General features: G+C 41.2%; 1 protein-coding gene across 1 annotated transcript in view; it reads right to left on the reverse strand.

Moving 5' to 3' along the window:
• The window catches only part of MAML2 (mastermind-like 2 (Drosophila)), a 367,926-nt gene that overhangs the window by 116,551 nt on the left and 226,640 nt on the right, over window positions 1–24,735 (reverse strand). The gene's annotated exons all lie outside the window — the stretch shown is intronic.

Below are 24,735 nucleotides of genomic sequence, written 5' to 3' on the forward strand. Positions count from 1 at the left end.
CAATAAACAACAATTTATAGAAAAAGTGTGGCTTACTACATTCTGAAAGGGGAGCATGTCTCTAAACAGCAACATGTTTAAGCTTTTCATGAATGTTAAAGCACTTCATTCACAACCTAGCAATCAGATTATGCTTTATGAGCCTTAAAATTTACAGAGAAAGACTTAAGAGCCATATAATCACACTCATAAATTAAAAAGAAACATAAAACATTCATCATTCATCCTCATATCCTTGCTGATTTGTCTCTGAAGTGAGAGACCATATCTATCAAAGTGTGGCTTTCTCAGTGCTGCAGACCCACTGAAATTATTCAGTGTTTACTCAGCATAACTGTAAAATACCTGAGGCAAAGAAGACATTTCCTAGATAGAAAATTCGATCACTTCTCCTTTCTTGTCTTCTCACTTATGGCTACTCTCTCACTTGCCTGAAGATTTCTAGGTAGACTAATCAAGAAAAGGAAATTAACATAACTGAGTATGTATTACATACCGAACACTTGAATATGGTTACTATATTGCCCTTCATCTGCACATCAATCCCATTAGAAAGGTATTATTACCCTTAATTTATAAATAAGGAAACCAATACTCAGACAGGCTAAGTAACTTGCCCAGGGTCACACAGCTAGCAAGTGGGCTTTAACTCAAGGTTTGTGTGGTTCTAAAGCCCATGTCATTTACACTCTACCATGCTCTAATTAACTTGTTTAGGGCTAGGGTCAACCTAGCATGAAGGGGCCAGGGGCAGTAACTACAGAGACATCCTAGATTTCAGGTACAAGGATGAGGAATATGAGAACAGCCAGGATGCAGTATAGAGCTGGGGGTGGGGGCGGAAATCTGCTTTTTATCATCTGGCTCATCAGTACTTGTTTCAGTCATCCCCTATCTGTAGTTTTGCTCACTCACAGATGGTAAATAGTTATGGTGAATATGTCATGTTGGTACAACAGATTATAACCTGTATCACTGATGATTGGTAATCAGAGAAAGGAATCTGACCCAAGGCAGGGCAATTACTCCCTTCCATGGGAATTTTGGATTTGGAGAAAGTGAGACCAGGCTCTCTTTAGGTGGCTGCATCTACAAAACTTGTGAGCTGTTGTTCCATTATGTTAACTAGAGCCATAGAGGAAGCACACCTGTAGAAAGAGAGAAAAATGAAGCAGAGGAGAGACACATGTTTAATATCATTCAGGAGCTTGTTTCCAATCCCAGGTCAGCTCTGCATCTCTGCTTGTTTTCTCTGATACACTATGGAATCATTATAATGAATTTCCCTGTTGCTTAAGCTCATACAAATTGGGTGTCTGTTACTTTCAACCAAAAGTTCTAACCAAGTTCCCTGAGATCACATTTAGTGACGAACAATTTGCAGCAAGAGGCTGCGCATGCTTTGTACCTGGGTGTGAAGCTTCCCCTCTCCCCGCATCTCTGCTGTCTCTGCATGATTTGCTGACTCCTAATCTTGTTCACTCACTGGTGTAGACATCATCACGGAACACGGTCAGCTATCACCACATTCAGCAGAAACTCAAAGTCACCACTGTCTATCCTCATGGGGTCAGGAAGAACACAGACCAGAGAGTGTCAGCCATGTTGCTTCTGATTTATTTCAGCCTAAATTGCGTTTTGAAGGTTCTTTCACAACTAGGAAAGAACAAACAAAGGAGTACATTCTTTTTCTAAATTTGGGTTATCACCTTTGATTTATTTTCCACTGCTTTGAAAAAACCTGTTCAGCCAGATTCTCTCACTGCTCTGGCCACTCCCCGGGCAGTGCAGTACGCGCTCTGGGAAACAGCAGTCACACTTTCTTTAGGCCATGAGGAGTGTAGAGACAGTAATAGAATTAGTGATAATTGTATAATAATGAGTCATTAATTGAAGGCCTGCGTGTAAGATGTTGTACTAAGCACTTTATATGAATAATCTTATTTAATTCTCACAACTCTCAGAATCTTCACAACTCTATAAAGTTGATATTATTTCTTCCCCTCCCCCATTTTGCAGATGAGAAAACAGGTTTAGAGATTGAGTATCTTTTCAAAGGACAGACAGAGTAAGCAACGAAGTCAGGAATCAAACCAGGCATTCCCACTGCACAGCCTGTGCTCTGTAGTAAGTGACACCCTAGGCCCTGACACAGGTAAATGGTACCCACACCTGTGTCTTCAGGAAGCCAGGGATCTCGTCCTGATTCTTCCATTAAGTTGCTTTGTTACTTTAGGAAAAATACTCCACTTTTCTGGGCCATAGTTTTCCTCTCCTTTATAAATGGGATTATCTCTGAGATCATTATCCTACCCAAAGCCAGAAAATAACAAGCAATAAAGGAGGGAAGTTTGGGTTCCAGGCACTATATGTGGTAGTGTAAGGTCACCCCCAAGCACAGCTGGAGGAATTCCTTAAGATGGGGGACAGAAGAAGTCATGTGTGATTACATTAGGATAAAAGACACCCATCAGATTTTCACTGGGCATGATACTTTACCAAGAGAATTTTGGGGATAGGCTGTGCCCTACCTCCTAGAAGTTTCTAAACTAGTTACATCACCGAGGCCCACTGAATGTCTACATGCAGTAGGCACCAAGCTACCGGCACCAGCACCATACAATCTAAATGATTCTCAAGGATCGCTTTTTGCTTTGAAATATCTCCTTTGCTGGACTAAAATTCTTCCATTAGATACATGGGTTTGAATTATATTATAGAGTCTCTCAAGATGCAAATATTCCAGAAGCAACAGAAGAGAAATACAGTCAATAATACCCCAAGGAGAAACAGGTTATGAGACAATTCAATGCCAACTTACCAGAACAAGAATAAAGTCCTAAGGGAACAAGACCTAATCAGGGGAATGGTGGGGAATAAAGGCAAGGGTTTAAACAGAGAAGGCTGGGGGTAAGACTATGGGAGTTGGGAGCTCCACATTGTGGACCTTTTGGGTGGTTGGAAGAAAAGAGAAGGGGGAAAGGAGAAGTATTAGGGTAGTAATGTCCTGAGGGGCAGCAGGGCCTGAATATTCCAGAAAACAGTTAATGATACTGGAAAGGTAAAGGGAAGTATCTCCAAAACAAATCCTTCCCCAAGGACTGACCTACCTATTAGGCATGGGACACACAGTGCCCAGGGCTCACAATAGTTACAGAACAGAAGGAAAAAATAAGATTTTAGGTTGAAGAACTGTTTCAATATATGTTAATTTAACTGTTTCAATATATGTTAATATATCCATCTTTATGCCAACACAGTCATAAAATACAATTTTTAATATTTTTTAAGGAATAAGGGGCTTCAAAGGCAAGAGTACCTATGTTCTATGAAAGCCTCTCACCTCTTAACTATTGTGTACTGAATGCTTATTCTAGACAGGCACTCTGTGGCGTAAGTTCTTGTTTAATCTCATGGCTCTCTGAGGCTTGTGTTCTTATATAGCCATTTCATAAGTGAAAAAAATTGAGGTTCCTGACATTAAGATTACACAGTGAAGATATGGAGGCAGGATGCCAGCCCAGACATGTCTGGTTCCAAAGTCCAAATTCTGAACCACTAACCATACTGCTCTCTTCTCTTTCGGCCTCTACCTTGCCAAATGCTGATAGTGTTCTGGACATAGTGAATCCAGATAGCCAAGACAAAAGGCCAATAGAATGAAGATGCGTTGTGAGCACAGGGCAGGGGTAAGGGCATTCGGGACACAGGGGGTTGGATGGCAAGGAGAGAATGATGACATCATTGGTGGGAGGTTGATGGTGAGAGTTCAGGCCATCATTCCCGAGGCTCCAATATAGGACAGGAAAGAGACAAAAGGTCATTCGGTCAGTCAAAAAGATTTACTAAGCAGCAGAGAGAGTTCTGACCCATATCCTATCAAATCATCCCTGGCACGAGGGAAAATATGCAGATGATTAAGCCAGCAGCAGGATGTAAAGGCTTCCAATCAGCACTACATCTCACCTAGGTGGATAAGAAGCATGTTTTATTTTGCATGATAAATCTGTGCCTCACAATTATGTTTAATTCATGAAACTGTGCATTTAATATCACCCTTTCGCTGGCCATCCGAGGAAGGGGCTTGTTTTGGGAATGATTTTCAACAAGGCAAGTCCAGTCTGGTTTGCAGATGACACAGAAATCACTGTATTTTCTTTTGCTGAGATTCAGCAAACTGTTTCTTTTCACTCCTGTCCTTGTTCTCATTCTTCCATTTGGACACCTAGATGCTATTTGAGGCCTGCGGTCTCTGCTTGGGAAAGGCATAGGCCTGTCCGGGGCAGGGTCCAGACACAGTGGCCCGCCTGCCCCAACAGCTGGGGTTGAAGGTATGAGAACGCCTAGGAACGAGGAAAATCCAGCACAGCAGAACTGGGACGGGGGTCCTCAGTAAACTGCTTCTTTTTAAACAGCTATGCTTCACTTTTCCAAAGGACTTGAAAGATAAACTTTCTGGAGGGATTTGAAAATGCCATTATTGCACAATCCTCTGGTTTCTGTTTCTTCCCCTGCCCCCTATCCCTTTCCACAAAATAAATGCATTCTTTGTCTCCGGTGCTGCCCTAGAAACAGGGAATGTGCCACACAAAGGTAACAATTCAGTCCATAGGTCACTTTTTTTCACCCCAAGCAGACTTCTGTCTTTCTCAACCAGGCATAAACACAAGAACCAAATCTGCCACTGCCTGCATACTCAAGGGAATATCTTGGTTCCATCATCTGTAAACTTTCCTCGGGTATTTTACTCATGGTTGATTAGAGATAGGATTGTGGATAGATAACATTAGAAAGAGACCAACTCGAAAGATAATGTATGACTCTTGATTTGATTCTTGAAGTAAAAATGTTTAGGATCCAGGAATAGTCAATTCTAGCTCCTCAAGTATTTGGAGGTGAGAGTAATTCCTCTCTGCCTTTCTAGCCCCAGCACAAAATAGGATTGTCAGGCTTTTACTAAAGACAGAAAGAACCTTCACTTCTTATTTGGCCCTATCAAGTTCTGAACTTCCCTGTATTACTAGATATTATTTTGTGGCCACACAGTTATCAGGTTTGCCCAACCAGATTTTAAGCTCTTTGAAGGTGGGCATTCATTGCCTTATACTTCTCCAAGTTTCTTTCAGTACCTACCACAATGCTGGGCATATTCTAGGTGTTTTAATAATTATTCGTTGACCTCAGTGCCTGGGAAATGGGATCCTTCTAACTATTGAGCGGGAGCAGTAAAACAATGCTAAAAAAGGAGGTTATGGCTTGTGGGGAACATTTTCATATCAAATTCACAAGCATATTAATGGTTCCACTAGAATTTTGCTTGAGTGATTATTTTCCTTTTGTTTTTACTTTTTTAAAAACATTTTTATACATTTTTTAGTAGAGATGCAGTATTGCCATGTTGCCCAGGCTGGTCTTGAACTCCTGGGCTCTGGCCATCCTCCTGCTTCGGCCTCCCAAAGGTTATAGAGATTACAGGCGTGAGCCACCATACCTGCCCATTGATTATTTTCCTTTAAACCCTGAAGTCACGAGAATGTGAAGCCCTGAGAACTAGAACTGTGAAAAAAATGTATTGTCATTCGTGTGAACCAGAAGTGAAGGGGTGTGTGAAGCTTTGTGATTGACACAAAGTGTTGTTGAGCTTCCTGACAGGACTGCAAAGCTGGGATGCAAGTTGAAGCCCCATCTGGACTCCATGCCCTTCCTGGGTGAAAGCAGTGGAGCAGACACGGAGCCAGGACATGTTTCTTTATGAATTTCAGTAACTCGTACTTTCACTCCTTCAAGAAAACATATGAGGTTTTTTTGTTTGTTGTTTTATGTTTTAGGGCTTTTGTTGTTGTTGTTTTTCTTTTTTTTTTGAGACGGAGTCTCGCTCTGTCACCCAGGCTGGAGTGCAGTGGCATGATCTCGGCTCACAGCAACCTCTGCCTCCCAGGTTCATGTGATTTTCCTGCCTCGGCCTCCCGAGTAGCTGTGATTACAGGTGTGCACCACTACATCTGGCTAATTTTTGTATTTTTAGTAGAGACAGAGTTTCACCATGTTGGTCAGGCTGGTCTTGAACTCCTGACCTCAAGTAATCTGTCCGCCTCGGCCTCCCAAAGTGCTGGGATTACAGGCGTGAGCTACCGCACCCGGACTTTTTGTTGTTGTTTTTATTGTAAGGGTCAGAGGAGGCATATTAGATCTTTCTAGAAAATTGGTTCCATAACTTTGTTCCATAAGGTTTGTACCCTGAGAAATGTGACTATTTTAGTCAACAAAATAGCTTTTCTTCTTCTTCTTCTTCTTTTTCTTTTCTGAGACAGGTTCCAGACAGAACTGGGACCATCTAGGCTGGAGTGTAGTGGCACAATCTTGGCTCATTGCAGCCTCAACCACCCAGGCTTAAGTGATCCTTTCCCCTCAGCCACTGGAGTAGCTGGGACTACAGGCGTGTGTCAACACACTTGGCTAATTTTAATTTTTTTTGTAGAGATGGAGTCTCACTATGTTGCCCAGGGTAGCCTGGAACTCCTGGACTCAAGGTATCCTCCTGCCTTGATCTCCCAAATTGCTGGGATTGCAGCTGTGAGCCACTGTGCCTAGCCCAAAATAGCTACTCTTTATGAAGCCCAAGATACAGCTTTATATAGAAGCAGGAGCAATGCGAATTCAGGTTCTATATAGAGAAAAGCAGTCAACATACTGCCCTTCTGAAGGTACTCAATACCAAGCTCTCCCGTATTCAAAATTTATTTGATGCCTTCCCCACCTACCCTTTCTTAGATTTAATGGTTGGCTTGTGGAAGAGTAACTAAATGACTTGGAATTTGCCTCAGAAACACTCATCATTAAAAGACAGAAAAAAAGGCATTTCATGATAGCATTTTGTCAGTGTGGACACTTCCATCACTTCCCCATGGAGAATGTTCCAAGTTTATCTTTAACCAACAAAATAGTCATTGAGGAGAAGGGGAAGTGAACCAGTGCAACACTACCTTGGAAAGGGACACATCTTCTCTTATCAAGATAAATGGGAAGCTGTGGGATCTAGAAAGAGCGCAAGACTCAACCGCCAATAAACCTGGGTTCCAAATGCTTCTCTCTTCCTACTTACTGCACATGTCTAAACTAGTCACTTACCTTACCTGTATGATATGGACAATAATACCCCATGTCTCAGGGTTTTAGTGGGGACTAGCAACATGCATGTAAAGCATCAGTATAATTCCAAGCTCAGAGCAAAGCTCCGTCACCGGCAGCTCTTTTTCAGTAAGAGAGGTGAACTTGAACCTTACTGTTCAAGTTCTGGTCTGACAAGTACTGTTCAAGCTGGTCTGACACTTCCCACTGTTATCCTGACTATCCTATGGACAAGGCATGTGCTAGAAAAAGAGAAAATGAAGGTAACAAAACCAGAAATTTTTCTCCTCATCTGTAACATTGAATTTGTTTACCCATTCATTCAATAGATACTTATTTAGCACCAGCTGTACATTCTATAAGGGTGCCTACATCATAGGGTTAATGCAAGGACCACGTAGTTAAAGCTCAAAAAGAGCCCAGAACATTGCTCTTAAAACACTGTTTTCAGTTGGGCATGGCAGCTCACGCCTGTAATCCCAGCACTTTGGGAGGCCGAGGCAGACAAATCACGAGGTCAGGAGATTGAGACCATCCTGGCTAACATGGTGAAACACCGTCTCTACTAAAGATAGAAAAAATTAGCCAGGCATGGTGGCGGGCGCCTATAGTCCCAGCTACTTGGGAGGCTGAGGCAGGAGAATGGCGTGAACCTGGGAGGTGGAGCTTGCAGTGAGCCAAGATCGCACCACTGCACTCCAGCCTGGGCAACAGAGCAAGACTCTGCCTCAAAAACAACAACAACAACAAATACCCACTGTTTTCAATTAATGCTAGAATTAACAAAAAGAAACAAACAAAAAGGAATTTACCAGTCTGTCTGGAAACATAGCGAAAAATAGTAATACAATATGATCATTGTTCTGGAAACTTGTACATGGCCCTATTGTTGTAGATGGGAGAGACTCTGCCTGAGAAAGCTAGAAAAGGAATCCCACTCCCTTACAATGAAGTACCCCTCAAATATTCAAATGAATATCATGTTTCATATTATGATATTCTGCTAGTGGCAGTGTAAACAAAACTTGTTGCCCAATGACAGGGGGATGTTTATATTAAATTAAAAAGTTCAAACTAGAGTTATTTTCCCATGTAGTCTACTACATTAAACAATATAATTCCAGATCCATTCAGTGATAACCAATAGGATGACCCTGCTGACTATATCCTTAGTCATCCTGACTAGTTACTGCAATTGTAATAAAGCAATGATCTGAGGGGCCATTCAGAGATGGACCCTTTGTGTTTAGCAGAGAAATGCACATAATATTCTGTAAAAGCCTGAAAAATCCAGCAGCTTTGTGCACGAAATACTTTAACCATGACTCACTTTTTGCCCAAAATATATCAAAACAAATCCAAAGTAAATGCTATGTCTAAAATGTTAGCAATTCTCATGAAATTTCTAAATGCCCTCCTCAGCAGAATGCACAAAGCATTAAGTATCATTAATCAAGTGGCTTCTCTCTCTCCTTTTGCTTGGAGGGCCCAGTCTGGAAAGCTTTCTCTAAAGGGCGTATCTGAAGGTCCATCCTACTTTCCCTCATATTTTTCTCCCTGCTGTAATGATTTTAGTACTTTCTGTCTTATATTGTTCTTGGTAATTGATTCAGGTCTGTAAGTTTTTTCACTTCAGTATGATTACAGAAGCCAACAGAAGAGACAGTATCTTGTGCTTCTCATCCACTCCCACATGCCCGTCCAAACTCTATTCCAGGAAAGCACTCAATGACTGTCTGACAATGTGACTTATCAGGCATTTAGTAGCCTGGGAACATCAGATGAGTCAGTTTATGGGGCATCTATGTTTCTCTGCCATTGGCCATGAACCATGCCCCCTTTATAAGCCATATAACTGATTCTTAGCAACTCCTTGTCCAACCATAGAGGAACCAGTTTAAATATCAGCAAATCCCATCTGGCAGGGAGAGTGCCCTAACAGTGTTTTAGGGTTGTTTATTCATTATTTTGGGGTTTGAACATGGCTACCAAAAAGCTCCTTTCTTTTTGGGAAATAATATGAAACACAGCCATCCCTAAATTCATGGCAGCATTTCTCCCTTCATCTTCAATGGTTTACCCAACATCATTGGGTATGAAAGGCCCCTATCCTGTCCTTCCCTGTCTCTTTCTCTCAGGTCACATTCTTCATTCTTCTTCAGGCTCCTTCTGCTTTAAGAACATGAGCAACCGAGTATTCTCCATCTACATTTGGTGACTCTGACCCCACATCTCACCTCTTTCTGCCCCAGTGTGTTCTCTAGATAGCAACAAAAGGGATCTCCTTAACCCCAGCTCCAGCTACACCACATTAATTTTGTTTGTTTTTAATTCTAAGAACACAAAAGATCGTTTCCATTTCAGATGCAGGCCTTTTGCATATATTGTTCCCTCTAAATGGATACCCTCTGCTTTCAAGTAACTCTTCCTTCTCTTATCACAGTTAGCTCCTTCTTTTCCTTAAGTCTCAACTTAATGTGACCCTCACAGAGATATTCCACGGCCATTCCATCTAAAGTACATTTTCATGTTTGTTTTCTATATCTTGCCTCCTTTACAGTACCTACTATAATTTCCAAATACTTTTTTTTTTTTTTTTTGAGACAGGAGTCTTGCTCTCTCGCCCGAGCTGGAGTGCAGTGGCCGGATCTCAGCTAACTGCAAGCTCCGCCTCCCGGGTTTACGCCATTCTCCTGCCTCAGCCTCCCCAGTAGCTGGGACTACAGGCACCCGCCACCTCGCCCGGCTAGTTTTTTGTATTTTTAGTAGAGACGGGGTTTCACTGTGTTAGCCAGGATGGTCTCGATCTCCTGACCTCGTGATCCGCCCGTCTCGGCCTCCCAAAGTGCTGGGATTACAGGCTTGAGCCACCGCGCCTGGCTTCCAAATACTTTTATTAATTAGCTTCCAATTTTTAAGTCTGTCTCCACGTTATAAAACAAGCCCTAGAAAGCGAAGCCTGAGTCACGTTTGTCTTGAGATTTGAATGACAAATCTCATTCTCAATATAATCCAAATAAATATACAATAAAAAAGATTATTTAAAGCAAATAAAAATGTCTAGAAGAAAACACGTTGAGATGCTGAAGTACTTTCTGGTGGTGGCATGATGATAAATTTTTCTCTTCTACTTTGCTCATATGTCTGCGCTTTCTAATTTTTCCATATTGAACATATATTAACTAAATAATTAAGACTTAAATGAACATTTATTGAATTCATCTGCCCTTGCTAACTCCCCTTCTCTGGGAATCTGACCCTACATTTCCTAGTAGAAGGAGCCTGAAGTGGAACATTTCATTTCTCCCAGCAGACTGGATCAAAGTAGACATTTGACTCAAGCTGGCCCTTTTAAGTGCTCTTCTAGTAATCCAGAATTGAAACCAGGTCTTTTCAGCAGTATCTGTAGGCATTTGAAATAAGAGATATGGAAGGCCGCCTATATCGTAGTCATTCTCAGCCGTGCACAGCAATAGACAGGGAAAGCAAGTCTAAAGAGATAAGAGAATAAAACTCATGCAGAAGGAGAAGCTATCATGAGAAACTAGATTGAAAGAAGGAGAAGGGGGGAAGAAGTGAAGAGGGATGGGGCAGTGAAAGGGGGAGTGAGAAAAATGTCCTGAAAACTTTCCAATTCCTAATTCCAGAACGTTGGGAGACTCAATTATATCTGCTACAGTAGAAATGCCTCATACCTTCCAATAAATCTCCCCCTCTCCCAATTTTCATTTTTGCTTGAGATACTTCAAGAGGGCTTTTATTACCTGCAGCAAATAATTCCTAACTAAAACAAAGAATAAAACCAATAATCACACTCAAAATAAAGTTTTCGTAAGATAAATGCATATTTTTCTTGATTGATTAAAGTCGAAATGCTGGAGAGAGGCCAAATGGACACATTTATTTTGGTTTCTCTTTCAACTTTCCACATTGGTCATTAACCCCACTCTTCCACATCCTTTATGAAAGGAGAGCATTATGAATGAAGACTGAGAGGTGCTGTTCCATGACAGGAGAATTCCAACAGGGTGTCTATTGTTTCCACATCTCTCTCCATGGCATTCCCAGGGGAGGTCTGGAGATTACATCTCCACCAATTCTCTCCTCAATGCACAAAAGCATTCTGAAAATAAAACTTCAATCTGAATCATGTTTGGACAACCCAGGACTGCAATGTGTTAACTGGTTTGGATGCAATCACCTGGAGACACAGGTAGGATGATCAGACATTTTAAGAGGTCCCTGCAATTTCAGGCTCATCTTTAACTCCATTACAAAGGAATGTTAAGCAGCATTTAGAAGGTAGTTTGGCAAAGTACCTGAAAGCACCAAACAGCTTCTTTGATGTTTTTGGCATTGATGTCATCATTCTTTTGAAAGTTTTGAAGAAATATTTTTCTTATAGCAACTGTATCTAGGCTCAATATAAAGTGTTGATATGTGTTTTCTCTGGGCTAATGTTAGCTTGAGCAACTATGAACCATTTAGACAGATACTCTCTTAGAAGGTACCTCAACTTTCACTCCAGTCTATGTTTATTTTCACATCAAAGACACATCTAAGGGGAAATTGCCTAACTAGCTCTATGAAATGTGAAGAAGTTTACTAAGATATTTGGTTATAATGGAAAAACAAAAACAAAAACAAAACCTACACTCCAGGCAATTTAAGCCTTTCATGCCTGGAAATGAGAATTTTTAATGGCTGATAGAAAAGTTCCTTTGCTTTCCATAAGGCCTGAATGCAGACTTTTTAAACCAGGCATTAAAATCCCACTACTTGCCACTTACGGAAAATGTTTCTTGAATATTTAAATGAAGTTAGGATGGAGGACAATAAAGCCTTTATATTGTTTGCAGTTCAACTCCTTTTTGAAGCAATGTCCTATAGCCATACAATGCCCTCACTTTGATCTGACTTGCTCAGCTCAGTAATTATATGACTGAGATGCATTCTCCACCTGACAGATTCTAATTCTTCATGTGTGGCCATATTCTTTGAAGAGAAAAAAATACCACCTCACTTATATCGAAAAATAAAACTTTTAGCCAGTCAAAATTGTGAACCAATGGTAATTCTCTTTGTCAAAGCAGTAACCCCTCTTCATTTGATGAGAACCACTGTTTCTCAGAACATGCTTAGGAGTTTCTTGAAGCTTATCTGTAAACAAGAATATATTACCGTTCCTTTCTATGAATTCATCATCTTAAAGGAGAGACAGCAGAGCACACTAACCTGAGCCTTTGGGTATCTGCTAACTGACTGCCCCTGATTAGAAGGAAATATCCACCCATTCTGAACGGGCCTGAGATAATCAGACACTTCAAGGAGCTCATTCTCTATCATTCCTTAAAGAACACTTTACAGTGTTGCTTGAGTCTGCTGAAAGTTTTAAAAGCGCAGCCTTAACTCAGTGAGTCCCTAATCCTTGAAAATATTACTGCTGTTTATTTCATTTGCCTTTCAGACACAATGCAGGACAGATTTAAACAGAGAAAGCTCACCAGCTACAGCCTTGTAAATTGCTTTTAATCCAAGATGTCAGCAGGATTGATGCCACTCGGACTTTAGCTGCCCCCCCACCCTAAAACATACATTTCTTCGCTGTACCTGCGTCATGATTAATATCTTGTATCCACTAGTTAGGTTGCTAGAGGATAAAGTGCTTCCTTACACATGACCACTTTGCTGCATTTGTCAAGACTCTAAATATGCCATTGTAACTATGAACAGAGTCCTTTTTTTTTTGACCAGTGTATTTTCTTCACTGGCCTCAAATCTCAGCTCAAAACTCACTCCTCAGAGCCTAATTGTGATCACTGCTCTATTATTTGTGCCCCTGAAAGCCACTCTGTTCATGGTTTGCCTTCCTTGTGTATTTCATGTTTTTGGCTTATAACTGTTATTATGTCTTTTGCAGTCCCCCAGCAAGATTATAAACACCATTTTGTGTCTCCTATTATCTTTTGCAGCAATATATTGCAATGGTTAAGAGCCCACGCTTTGGCATCAGAGATCTGAATTTAAGTCCTTGTTCTGTCCTCTATGAGATAGGAGCTTTGGGGTAGTTTACGTAATATCTCTGGGCCTCAGTTTCCTCCTCTGAATAACGGGGTTAATAGTTCCAATTCAGTGGTTGTAATGAGTCTCAAATAAGATATTGTCTATAAAGTCTGTAACTCAAAATGTGACAAATAATAAATGCTTAATAAATGCTAGTGTGACACTGTGATATAATAAGAAACGTATTTGCTCTCTGCCCCTGAGTCCTGGCACACAGTTACTAAAACCCTTGGATTCTCTAACATGATAAGTGTTTCTTTGTAAGCTAATGAGATGACTGATGGCTGGGGGCTCCTGGATAGCCTCAGGAGGGGGGAGCTGGTTGCCAGGGAAACCAGCCTTCCAATGAGAGGTTTGGGACTTTCGGCTTCACCACCCAACCTCCAGGGGGGAGAGAGGGGCTAAAGGTTGTGTTGATCACCAGTGGTCAATGATTTAATCAATCACCTCTACGTAATGAGGCCTCCATAAAATTCCAAAAGGACAGGGTTCAGGAGCTCCCAGGTTGCTGAACACCTGAGGGTGCCTAGAGGTAGGGCACCCAGGGAGGGATGGAAGCTTTGAGCCTCTTTCAACCGGCCTTGCCTTATGCATCTCTTCCATCTGGTTGTTCTGGGTAGCTCTTTTTTTTTTTGTTGTTGAGACAGAGTCTCGCTCTGTCGCCCAGGCTGGAGTGCAGTGGCCGGATCTCAGCTCACTGCAAGCTCCGCCTCCCAGGTTCACGCCATTCTCCTGCCTCAGCCTCCCGAGTAGCTGGGACTACAGGCGCCTGCCACTGGGTAGCTCTTATAATATCCTTTATAATAAACTGGCAAATGTTAAGTGTTTCCCTGAGTTCTATGAGCTACTCTAGCAAATGAATCAAACCCGAAGAGGAGGTGATAGGAACCCCAATTTCTAGCTGGTTGGTCAGAAGCACAGGTCACAACCTAGGGCTTGTGACTGGCATCTGAAGTGAGGGAGAGTCTTATGGGCCTGAGCCCTTAATCCATGAAATCTGGTGCTCTCTCAGGTAGACAGTGTAATAATTGAGTTAATTTATGAAACACCCAGTTCGTGTCGGCTAGAAAATTGCTTGGTTGGTGTGTGGGGACCTCTCCACTATCACCACCACACTCCTGGTATCAGGAGTATTCTGTGGTGAGTGATAGTAGAAAACACACTTTAGCTTTCCCCATCTTTAATAGTTAGCTATGATTTTTATGTAGTCTTCTGGGTCTCCCATAGAATACAGCATACCTCAGGAAAGAGAAGAAGCAAACGGCATTTATTCGGTGACTACTTAATAAAAGGTGCTTTCTAAATATCATCTCATGAATTCCAGCTCCCCTACTTACTAGTAGTGTGACCTTGGCCAAGTCATCTAACTAATGTACCTCAGTTATCTCATCTGTAAAATACACATAATCATTATCCTTATAGGGCTGCGGTAATATAAAGATTAAATAAATACATGTAGACTGCTTAAAGCAGTTTCTGACACATAGAAACTGACCAATAATACCAGCTATTATTACTATTAAATCCTTACAACAATGTTGAGAGATGGATAAAAGAAACTTCATTTTATAGACGAGAAAAATAAGGCTATAAAAGTGTAAGCAGGCTGGACACAATGGCTCCTACCTGCAATCTCAGCACTTTGGAAGGCCAAGACAGGCAGACTGTTTGAGTCCAGGAGTTCGAGACCAGCCTGGGCAAGATGGCAAAACCCACATTCTACAAAAAATACAAAAATTAGCTACGCATGGTGGTGGCATCTTAGTCCCAGCTACTTGGGGGCCTATGGTGGAAGGATCCCTTGAGCCTGAGAGAAAAAGGCTGCAGGGATCATGCCACTGCACAACACCCTGGGCTATAGTTTGAGTGTCTCAAAAAAAAAAAAGTGTAAGCAACTTGACCAAGTTCGTCCAGTCAGTAATTGAACCAGATTTTCCTGTCTGAAAATCCATGCTCTCCACAAAATGTATTAACTAGAGGAAACATCTGTTTCATTCTGGTGGGTTATTCCAGGGAAGCACTATAGTGATAAGTAGGCCCTCAGAGAACTAGACATCGTGGGCAGGGATGAGAGTTAAGCAGGCCTGGGAAGAGTGGGTACAAATGAGCTCAGAGAGATGCAGAAGTGTGGTCTGGTTTTGACGCCATGCAGAGGAACATGGGCTTCACTGTGAAGATCGCAGGTGGGCATTAGTGGACTTCAAGCAGGGGAGCGACATGTCAGTAACGTATTTTAGAAAAATAACTGTAACTATGAAATATTTGTGTGTGGGTGGGAGATAGGATAGCTTAAGCCTGAAGATGGATGAGGTGTCAGCACTCAGTAAGACAGAGTGAAAGCTGGACCCGGGCTATGGTGGTAGCAGCAGACATGGAGAGAATGAGAAAGAACTTGGGAACCAGAAACCAAACAAAGTTTATGATTAATTCCATGTGGGAAGTGTAACAGAGAGAGAGGAATTAGGACTAAATACAAATTTCCGGAATAGTGACTGGGTAGATGATGGAGTTATTTGCTGCTGAGAAAAGGAATATAGGGAGAGGAGTGTGTTTCATGATGGGGATGGCAGGCAAGCAAATGGTGGGTTCAAGTTTGGGCATGTTGAATGTGAGTTGTCTGTGGGGCATGAAAGTGGAGACATCCCCCGCTAGTGAGATATTCAGGTTTATAGATCTGGAGGGAACTCTGGTCTGTCTGTGCAGATTGGGTTGAAATGCACATAAGCATTGGTTGAAGGAATGAATGTGGCTGTGAGTGTCTAAATCGATTGCGAGGAAAGAGAAGAGAAAAGGATGAGAATGAAACTCTGGGGAACACCAAGATTTAAGGAGCCAGGAGGAGAGGAATAAAGTAGAGGAGATGAAGAGCTGAAAGATCATGAAAGAAGAGAGTGTTTCAAGGAGGGAGTGAGCAACCCCATCAAATGCTACAGAGATCACCTGCGATAGGGCAGAGCTATATAGGTGGCATCTGGCATTTGATGGTGATTGGGGACAGGTGCCAAGTTGCAATATTTTGAGGAGTAGATGGAAGATAACGAAAGGGAAACAAAGTAGGCAGATTATTCTTCTTAAAAGCTCTACTGGAGGAAGGAGAGAGAGGACAGTGGCTAGAGAGAGTTATAGGGTAGAAGACTTCCTGGTCATTTTTAAATCCTTGACAGCAGCTGGTACAATACTTGGTATTTTGTAGGAACAAAGTTAAACATTCTTGAATGGATGATTCCGTCATCTTGCCTAGTCCTTCAGTTTATGTTGTTCCTTTTCTTCCAAATTTTCCTCCTCTTTTCTATCCCAACAGGAAATGCAGAGAGGCTGCAATTCCTTGTTCAAATACTAGGTGGAAGACAGAGTTTGTTTCTTCTGCAGTGGCTAAACAGGTTGTATGTAATAGGAACTTCACTATGCGTCTGAAGTGGAAAAGATAAGAAAGAAGTCAGGCCACAAGAAACATAGATATTACAGAGAAAGCATCAGTGTTGCATTCAGGTATTCTTTTGGTTGGGTTTTATTTCCAAATAAATATAGGTATATGGCAAAATCTTATTCAAGGAACAAAACAAAAAACAAAAAACAACTCCATGGGAGACTTACAAAAGAGATGGACGGCATTGAGTGGGTTCAATGAAAATTTTGGTAGCATATATTCTTAGGAAATCTAAGGATATTAAAAGCCTATTTAAAGTAGTATCCTATTTGATCTTGATAACCAAAGATATTTCAAAGCGTCAGGATTGGGTCTAATCGCTTGTTAAATTAAGGTCGCATATGGGATTTGCTTTTGACCAGACAGTTTCATGCTCCTGAATAAGGAAGCTCTAATAAAGTTTGATCTTTGGATGCCTATCATGTATTATCAAGCCTATCATTTTCTCCATCAAAGAAAATATAGTCAGAAGTCAGAAAATAAGGGAGTGCGGAGGGGAAGTGGGAAGGGCAGAACAATCCAACAACCCTTGATCCATCTCTGCATCAGTTCAGACCATTCTCCACTATCTGTGCTCACATAGTAAGCAGACATCACTTTATTTCTTGCTTTTGCTTCCCATCATATTTTTAAGCTTTCAGTATCATTAAGTATCACCCTTTTTTCCTCCATGATAGCTAGTGTCACAGGTGCTTTTTTCCTCCTTTTTATTATTTTTGGCAGCAGAGAGATTTTTTTTCTCTCTCATTGACCTGTACCTGTTCCTAGCAAATTCATTGCTTCATGACAAGCGCCAACACAGTCATACGCAGATGCAATTTATCTTTGCACGCAGCTGGTCTGTGTGCATGTGTGTCTGTGTGAGCGTTCTTCTTTCCCATTGTTTGACTCCTTTTAACTCCACTCAGATCTCTCTAATAACAGTTTGGAATTCACCTGAATTTCCCTGCTGTGAGAGCTGAAAAAGCTGACATCAAGTTGCTAAGACCACAGCTCTGAAAAGGAAATAGCACATCTTTATTGGTGGAACACATTAAAAGATGTGAATGTGAGGTTTTTAAGTAAGATGCTCCATACGCATAACCTCTAGGTGCTTGACAGTGACATTGTCCCACATGTTGGCCATCTCCTCCATAATTAAAGAAAAGCTTTGAAAAAAGAATACAAGTGTTTGATTTTCACAGTAAAACACTATTCTGGGAATTCAGAGCCCACAGCTTGCTATACCCAATCCAAAGCATGGAAATTGTTCACATACATCTTTTCATGAGGTTGAGGGAGACTTCAGCATTCCAGTTATATTCTGCTCTGAGGGAAACATTTTAATTTCTTATGATTTCTTATGTGTCCATTCACAAGGTTAGTTTTTTTTTTTCTCTAAGAAAAAGAAAGTTGCTATAGTAACAATCATCTATCACAGGGCCCCTACTTGAGTACTTACAAATGCTGCTCGTTAAACAAGCAGATCCTTGTGCCACATGGAAGGCCAGAGAGAAACATCAGTATATGAAGATTGTCAAAGATTAACTAAATGGTGAAAATAAAATATTTTTAAAAATGGAAATGGAAGCATCAATGGATGCTTCCATCGGATAAGGCACTCTATACATAACACAGCTATTTCTCTACCACAAGACCAACCAAACAATTTCATAGTGATCAGACTTGACAGGGCCTTGAAGAAAGCAATTAAGAGGAAATGGGCTTAGGCCATTCCCAAAGACAGTCTGATATCTGGTTTTTGCTCAAAACTCAGCAGCCATGGTGTGTGGCGTGAAGCATGACCTGCGGCAGTGTCCATCTCAAGAGCATGGCCTCGGGCTTGCCTCTCAGAGGCCCTGGAGTGAAAGCAGGGCTCAGCCCAAGAACCTGTGTACATCCACTTCCTTTTTCTGGGGATAGCTGGACTAAAATGCCTGAGCCACTGGGTACGCTTCTTGACTTACACAAAAGTCACCGGGAGTATTTGTGTGAAGATCATTACAGTCTATGAAGTACTAACGGGATATAAAAAGCCATCACAGAACCAGAAGGAGACCATTCTTCCCTACCTCTCTAATTCTACTTCCTAGGCAGGAGGATAGGCCTCTGACCTCCCACTTTTGCCCCAACTTCCCCTTCTGTGATCATGTGTCTGATATCTATGCATTAGCCATCCCTTTCTTCCATAAGCCTATTAGTTTGAAAGAATAACTGATAATACATTCCTAAGGCTTGACTGACTCATTACTTTTTGTGATACAAGGAACATAGGTGGCTTAATTGAAAGTGTTCTCAGAAAGAAACAGAAAAAGAGAGGCAAGAAAGAAAGTGTGAGGGTCACTTGGTCAACTGTTGAGAAGAAACACTGGGGTTTCCCTTTCTGGTTGTGGGCTAAGCCAAAATTCACCCTCTGCACTATGGGCTCTCTCTGTATTTGAGTCATGGAAAATCAGTGAGCAAAAAGGCAACAATGCAGAAATATGTTTGGCTTCATCTTTTATGAACTATCTGAATTCAGCTTGCATTTTGCAGGGCAAAAACAAGGTTAGTTTTTCTAGGAGATAGATGGGAAGGAGGAAGAGGAGGAGGAAAATAGAACTCAATAGAGAAGGCTTTAAAAGACAACAACAACAACAAAAAACTTTGTAGCTTTCTTTTTCTTAGCGACAAGCTAGGGCTACTCACATTTAATCATGCTGTTCAAAAGGAAGCATATTGTGCCAAAATTTCTATGAGGAGAATTTCACTGCCCTGCATTGTTTTATTTCAGACTGCTCTTTACTTTGAGTCTGTATTTTCAAATTCTTTCTTTGAATATTTATGCCCTTAGGCAGACATATTAACTCATTTTACATTGAGAATCTCATTACATCAAGTAAAAATCCTAAGCCTGATAAAATGATTTACCCCCTCAATTTAACTTTTATTTTAGTCTCCCACCAGCTTCCCTGAAGTAGATTTGCTGCCAAGCTATAATACTATTTTAGACTGAGTCATCCAAGCACACTGAACAGCTTTTACTCTGCTCCTAATGTTTCTCCATCCCTGTTGTTTGAAAAAAAAAAAAAAAAAAAGAAAGGAACGTGTTTTTCTATGGGTTTGCATTTGAAATGGTTACAAATGATGAAGAAAGAAAACTAGGAGGCTTTATCCAGGGTGTTTGGCCCCTAGAGAACATAGACTACTCTCTCCCCCATCTCTTAACTCCCTAAAGGGGGCATGTAGCGCTATACATTTTTAATCTCTACTGAGGCCTTGAAACCACTGAAAGCATATGAAGGCGGTTGTATAAGTTTAAGTACACAATGCTTCATTTATTCATGGAGATAATTTGAAGTCATTCATAGAGTGTGTGGTTGAAAACACCTACTGGAAAAATTAAAAATAAAAATAAAAATAAAACATTTGATGAAGCCCTGATCTAGGAAATTGACATACCATCTCCAGAGTTGGAGAATTTGAAAGAAAAAAAAAAATTAGGGAAACAAGCCTAGGTTTTCTAAACATTTAATCCAATTATTTTTAATTTGTTAAATTTTTTTCAGAGACAGAGTCTTGCTACATTGCCCAGGCTGGTCTTGAACTCCTGGCCTCAAGTGATCCTCCTGCCTTGGCCTCCCAAAGTGCTGGGATTACAGGCATGAGCCACCATGCCAGGCCCCAGGAATCATGTCTTCTGAGGGAAATCCTGACCATTCCTTGATGGTTCAGACTTTGCTATCGGCAAAAATATTCCAGACTGAGAAATGTACCAAAAGTCTTGGTGAGAAATCAGTGTAGAGGTACCAGATTTCAGTTTCTATCACCTAATTTCATTGTTTGATCCTAATCTCCTCAACTCTTGTTCCTTCTCACTCCATCTTCCCTCCCCACTCAGAACCTCAGTTTCAAATGAATTCATGCAAATTCACCCCACCTATCTCCGCTTTTGCAAGTCCCACTTTACAGCCTTTGGCTTCTGTAGCTTGTGATCTCACATACTCACACTCTCCCTAGACTCTTAATGATTTCTATTGTTGGCTGTGCTAATGGGAAAGCCCAAAATATTTTTGGAAATAAAGAAGTAGCATCTGAAGTTTCACCAGAGAGGCTCTCACCATGAAAGGGAATTACGAACACTGAAAAGTGTTGCTGGCCTCCCTCCTTTCTGAACTCCTTGAGAACTGTTTAAATGGTAGATTTGAGCACCCCACATAGGTGTCTTTGTTAGTAGAAAAGGCTCAGGCCCCATCTGCTGAGCTACCATGGCAAGGATTAAGTATACCTGGAATGTGGAACAGAGCCAAGAACTCTGATCCCAATAGGCAAAGAAATAAACAGGAGTAGGGAGGGTGGAGAGGAAAGAGGTGAGCTGGCTGAGATCAAAAGACTGTTGTCAGGATCTCTAGTGAGGCAGAGACAGCCGATATGGAGCTTGGTTACAAACTGAGTTGTCAGAGGTAAGTTTCTGCTGAGGTTCTTCAGGAGAGGACACGAAAGTTCATGGGCTGGCATAGATGACAGATGGAAATTGCATACAAAGATACAAGGTAGTGAGGTTTAAGGGGTACATATTAAATGTTTGGTGCTGTGAGGTAGATTATCAGTCTTTTTTGCTTTTTTTTTTTCTGTAAAAGACAGGGTCTTGCTCTGTGCCCAGGCTGGAATACAGTAACTTGATCATAGCTCACTGTAACATCAAACTCCTGTGCTCAAGAGATCCTTCTGTTTTAGCCTACCAAGTAGCTGGGAATACAGGTGTGTACCATTATGCTTGGCTAATTTTTTTTTTTGGTAGAGATGGGGGGGTCTTTGTAGGTTGCCCAGGTTGGTCTTGAACTCTTGGTCTCAAGCAATCCTCTTGCCTCAGCCAAAGCACTGGGATTACAGACATGTAATCTGCCACCACACCTGGAGGATTTTTAAATTTTAAACCTCACTCATACTCCAAGTAATCCTGGCTCAGAAATTAAATTAATTCAACTGACCAATATGTATCTCACCTGTTACCTCCTGTAGGGTCTGATCAGTACAAGCGTTCGACAAATATTGAATACCTATGTGTTGGGCTCTGTCATACAGGTGTTCAAGGAGTCACTGGAGTCCAATGGGAAAGACTGACAATCAATGAATAAACATAAAATGTCAGGAAGTGATGAATGCTCTGAAGAAACATAAAGCAGAGTAAGGGAAGGGAGGGTGTTCTGTTTTATGGGATGGTCGGTAATAGCGGAGTAGACACCTGAATCAGAGAAGGCAGCTACAAGCATTCCGGGTCCCAGGATCTCAACTTGGGGCACTGACAGGTGGAATGGACCAAGTGTTTTGATCCCATCTTAGTGTCTATTCAGGCAATGTTTTAATAGGTCCGTAAAGAAACTGGCTTTGATGAATCTGAAGAGCTATCTCAGCACACTTACGAAAATCAGACTCTGGGGCTGAGAGGGTCTTCCCAAGGCTGGTAAACTTTTTTTTCCCCCACCCTGACAAGCCTGAGGCCAGGAAGCTAGATATCCACTGGGATTCTAATGTAGCAACCCAGACAGCAGAGGGGCATTAAGCTCCTGTAAATAACATATGTTTTCTTAGTTGGAGGCAGGGCAATGCTTTTTGGTTTCCCTTTATACTGCTATAAGTGTGACTAATGCACTTCTGCTTGAAATTCTACATGCTTTTTATTCCTCGTCAGACTCTAACTGTACACTAACATTTGCATATGTCCCTTCTCACTGGGTGGGTTCTTAAATGGACTCAAGGTACTCTATGCTTCACTCTCTGGGGATGACAGACAACAGATGACAAAGACAACACTCAGATATTCCAACCCAACCTGCAGAAGGGCCATATTATAACACTGAAGATTTGGATTCTCCTGGCCCCCTATATTGCAGTGGGACCCAAACAGAGTCAGCCTGTAGCACAATGTACCTATTCTGTGTTCTACTCTGGTCTGACAACATGGCAAGTAGGAGGTCCTGGCTTGTGTGTGTAATTTAGAGACAGGTTTTGTACTCAACTGCTAAGCTTTCTGGTGTTCAGCCACTGGGACATATGGAGCTGAACTCTCAGAATCTCTGCAGGATTGGGAGGAAGAAGGTGGAAAAACAAATCAGGTTTCCAAAGTGCTTCTACTAAACAAGTGGATTCCTTTAGCTTGAATGTGTTCCCCTCAGTGGAATATGTGCTGATTCATATGTATGGCGAAGAGAGTGAGGATTTCAATTTTTAGTTTATCAAGAGAATCACTCAATAATGGATATATTGAGTATCTACTAAGGGCAAAGTACTATAGTAGCCTGTAAGAGAAACACATAGAAGTAAAATACATAGCACATGAGGATGACAACGAAACAAAAGCTAAGTAGCGTTTTCTAAAGAACAAAGGCAAAGATAACAGCAAGAAGTTAATGATTATTAATAATAAATGATGAATTGACAGCCATTAATTCAGGTATCTGAGTGAACTATCTCCAGAAGGTAAATCCCAATATTTTTCTTTGTGAGATTAAACAGTGACAATTTAAGATAGATAAAATTTAGATAGGCAGAGATGTAAGGATAGGGCATCCCAAGGGAAGTGAATATACAGCAAATGTGGGTAGAAAGGAAATAAAAAAAAAAAAAAAGGAAGTCAATAAGATATGGGCACAACACTAGCCTTGCAAATTTCCATAATTGGATTACCTTCACAAAGCAACATGGCCCTGGACTCCTTGATATACCCAGTATCTGTCATGCTGCAAAGCTCTTTTTTTTTTTTAAATTTTTTGAGACAGAGTCTCACTCTGTTGCCTAGGCTGGAGTACAGTGGCGTGATCACAGCTCACTATAGCCTCAGCCTCCTGGGTTTGAAAGATCCTTCCATCTCAGCCTCTTGAAGAGCTGAGATTACAGGCACTTGTCACCACACCCAGTTATTTTTTTTTTTGTATTTTTTGTTGAGACAAGGTTTTACCACATTGCCCAAGCTGATCTCCTGAGCTCAAGCGATCTACCTTCCTTGGTCTCCCAAAGTGCTGGGATTACAGACACGAGCCACCATGCCCAGCACAAAGCTCTTGTGCTGAGAAAAGTACTGCAGCAAGAATGAAATATGCAAATAAGCAATCATTAACAACTACCCTTTCACTACCTTGACAATATATAATCTTGCACTTAGATTGGACCAGAAGATTCTTAGAACAAAAATGGTCTATAATCTGCTGAAAGCTCATCACACCTCAGTACTTAAAAATTGTACTTAACCAAGACAATCAAGAAGGCTGGAAATGGCCTAAAAAATAATTTGGTCTAAGGCTCTGCCTTTTACCAGGTGACTCCAAACTATCCCAGAAAGACTTCTATTCTCTTCTTTATATATGTACAGATCAAAGACTTCCAAAACCATCCTCATTTTGTAAGAAATAATTGTGATGATTAAGAATCTGTCATTCTGTTGAATTCACCCAACATCTGTGAAACCTATAATTGTAAGACACTGGGCTTGGGTCATGGCAGATGCAAAGTTGACTTGTATTTGATTCTTGTGTTCAGGAAGTACATCATCTGGTAGAGGAAGCAAACATGTAAACAAATAACTATAAATCAAGGCAGTGAGTGATAGGGACTCTAGGGGAGCATGCTAAACTACAAGCTACTTGAGGAAGACTGTCTTTTTCATCTGCAAATTCCCAAATGCAGTGCCCAGAGATATGGTTTGGCTCTGTGTCCTCAACCAAATCTCATCTCAAATTGTAATCCCCACGGTGATTGAATCATGGGGGCAGTTTCCCCATGCTTTTCCTTGATACTGAATGAGTTCTCAGGTTTAAAAGTGGAACTCCTCCTTTCGCTTTCTTTCTCCTACTGCCATGCAAGCCATGCCTTGCTTCCATTCATGCCTTCTGCCATGATTGTAAATTTCCTGAGGCCTCCTCAGCCATGTGGAACTGTCAGTCAATGAAACCTCTTTCCTTTCTAAATTACCCAGTCTCAGGTATGTGTTTATAGCAGTGTGAAAACGGACTAACACACTCATCATACAGTAATTTCTCAATAAATGTTTGTTGAACTACGAAAGACATGCAAAGGGCTAAAAGAAAACAATATGGAGAGATGGATTCACAATAATCAAGGTAGAAACAGTCTTCTGGTTCTGATTTAGGTCTTGAAGGGAG

This window comes from Colobus angolensis, unplaced genomic scaffold (assembly GCF_000951035.1).
Source record: "Colobus angolensis palliatus isolate OR3802 unplaced genomic scaffold, Cang.pa_1.0 Scaffold7, whole genome shotgun sequence".
Classification (NCBI taxonomy): Eukaryota; Metazoa; Chordata; class Mammalia; order Primates; family Cercopithecidae; genus Colobus; species Colobus angolensis.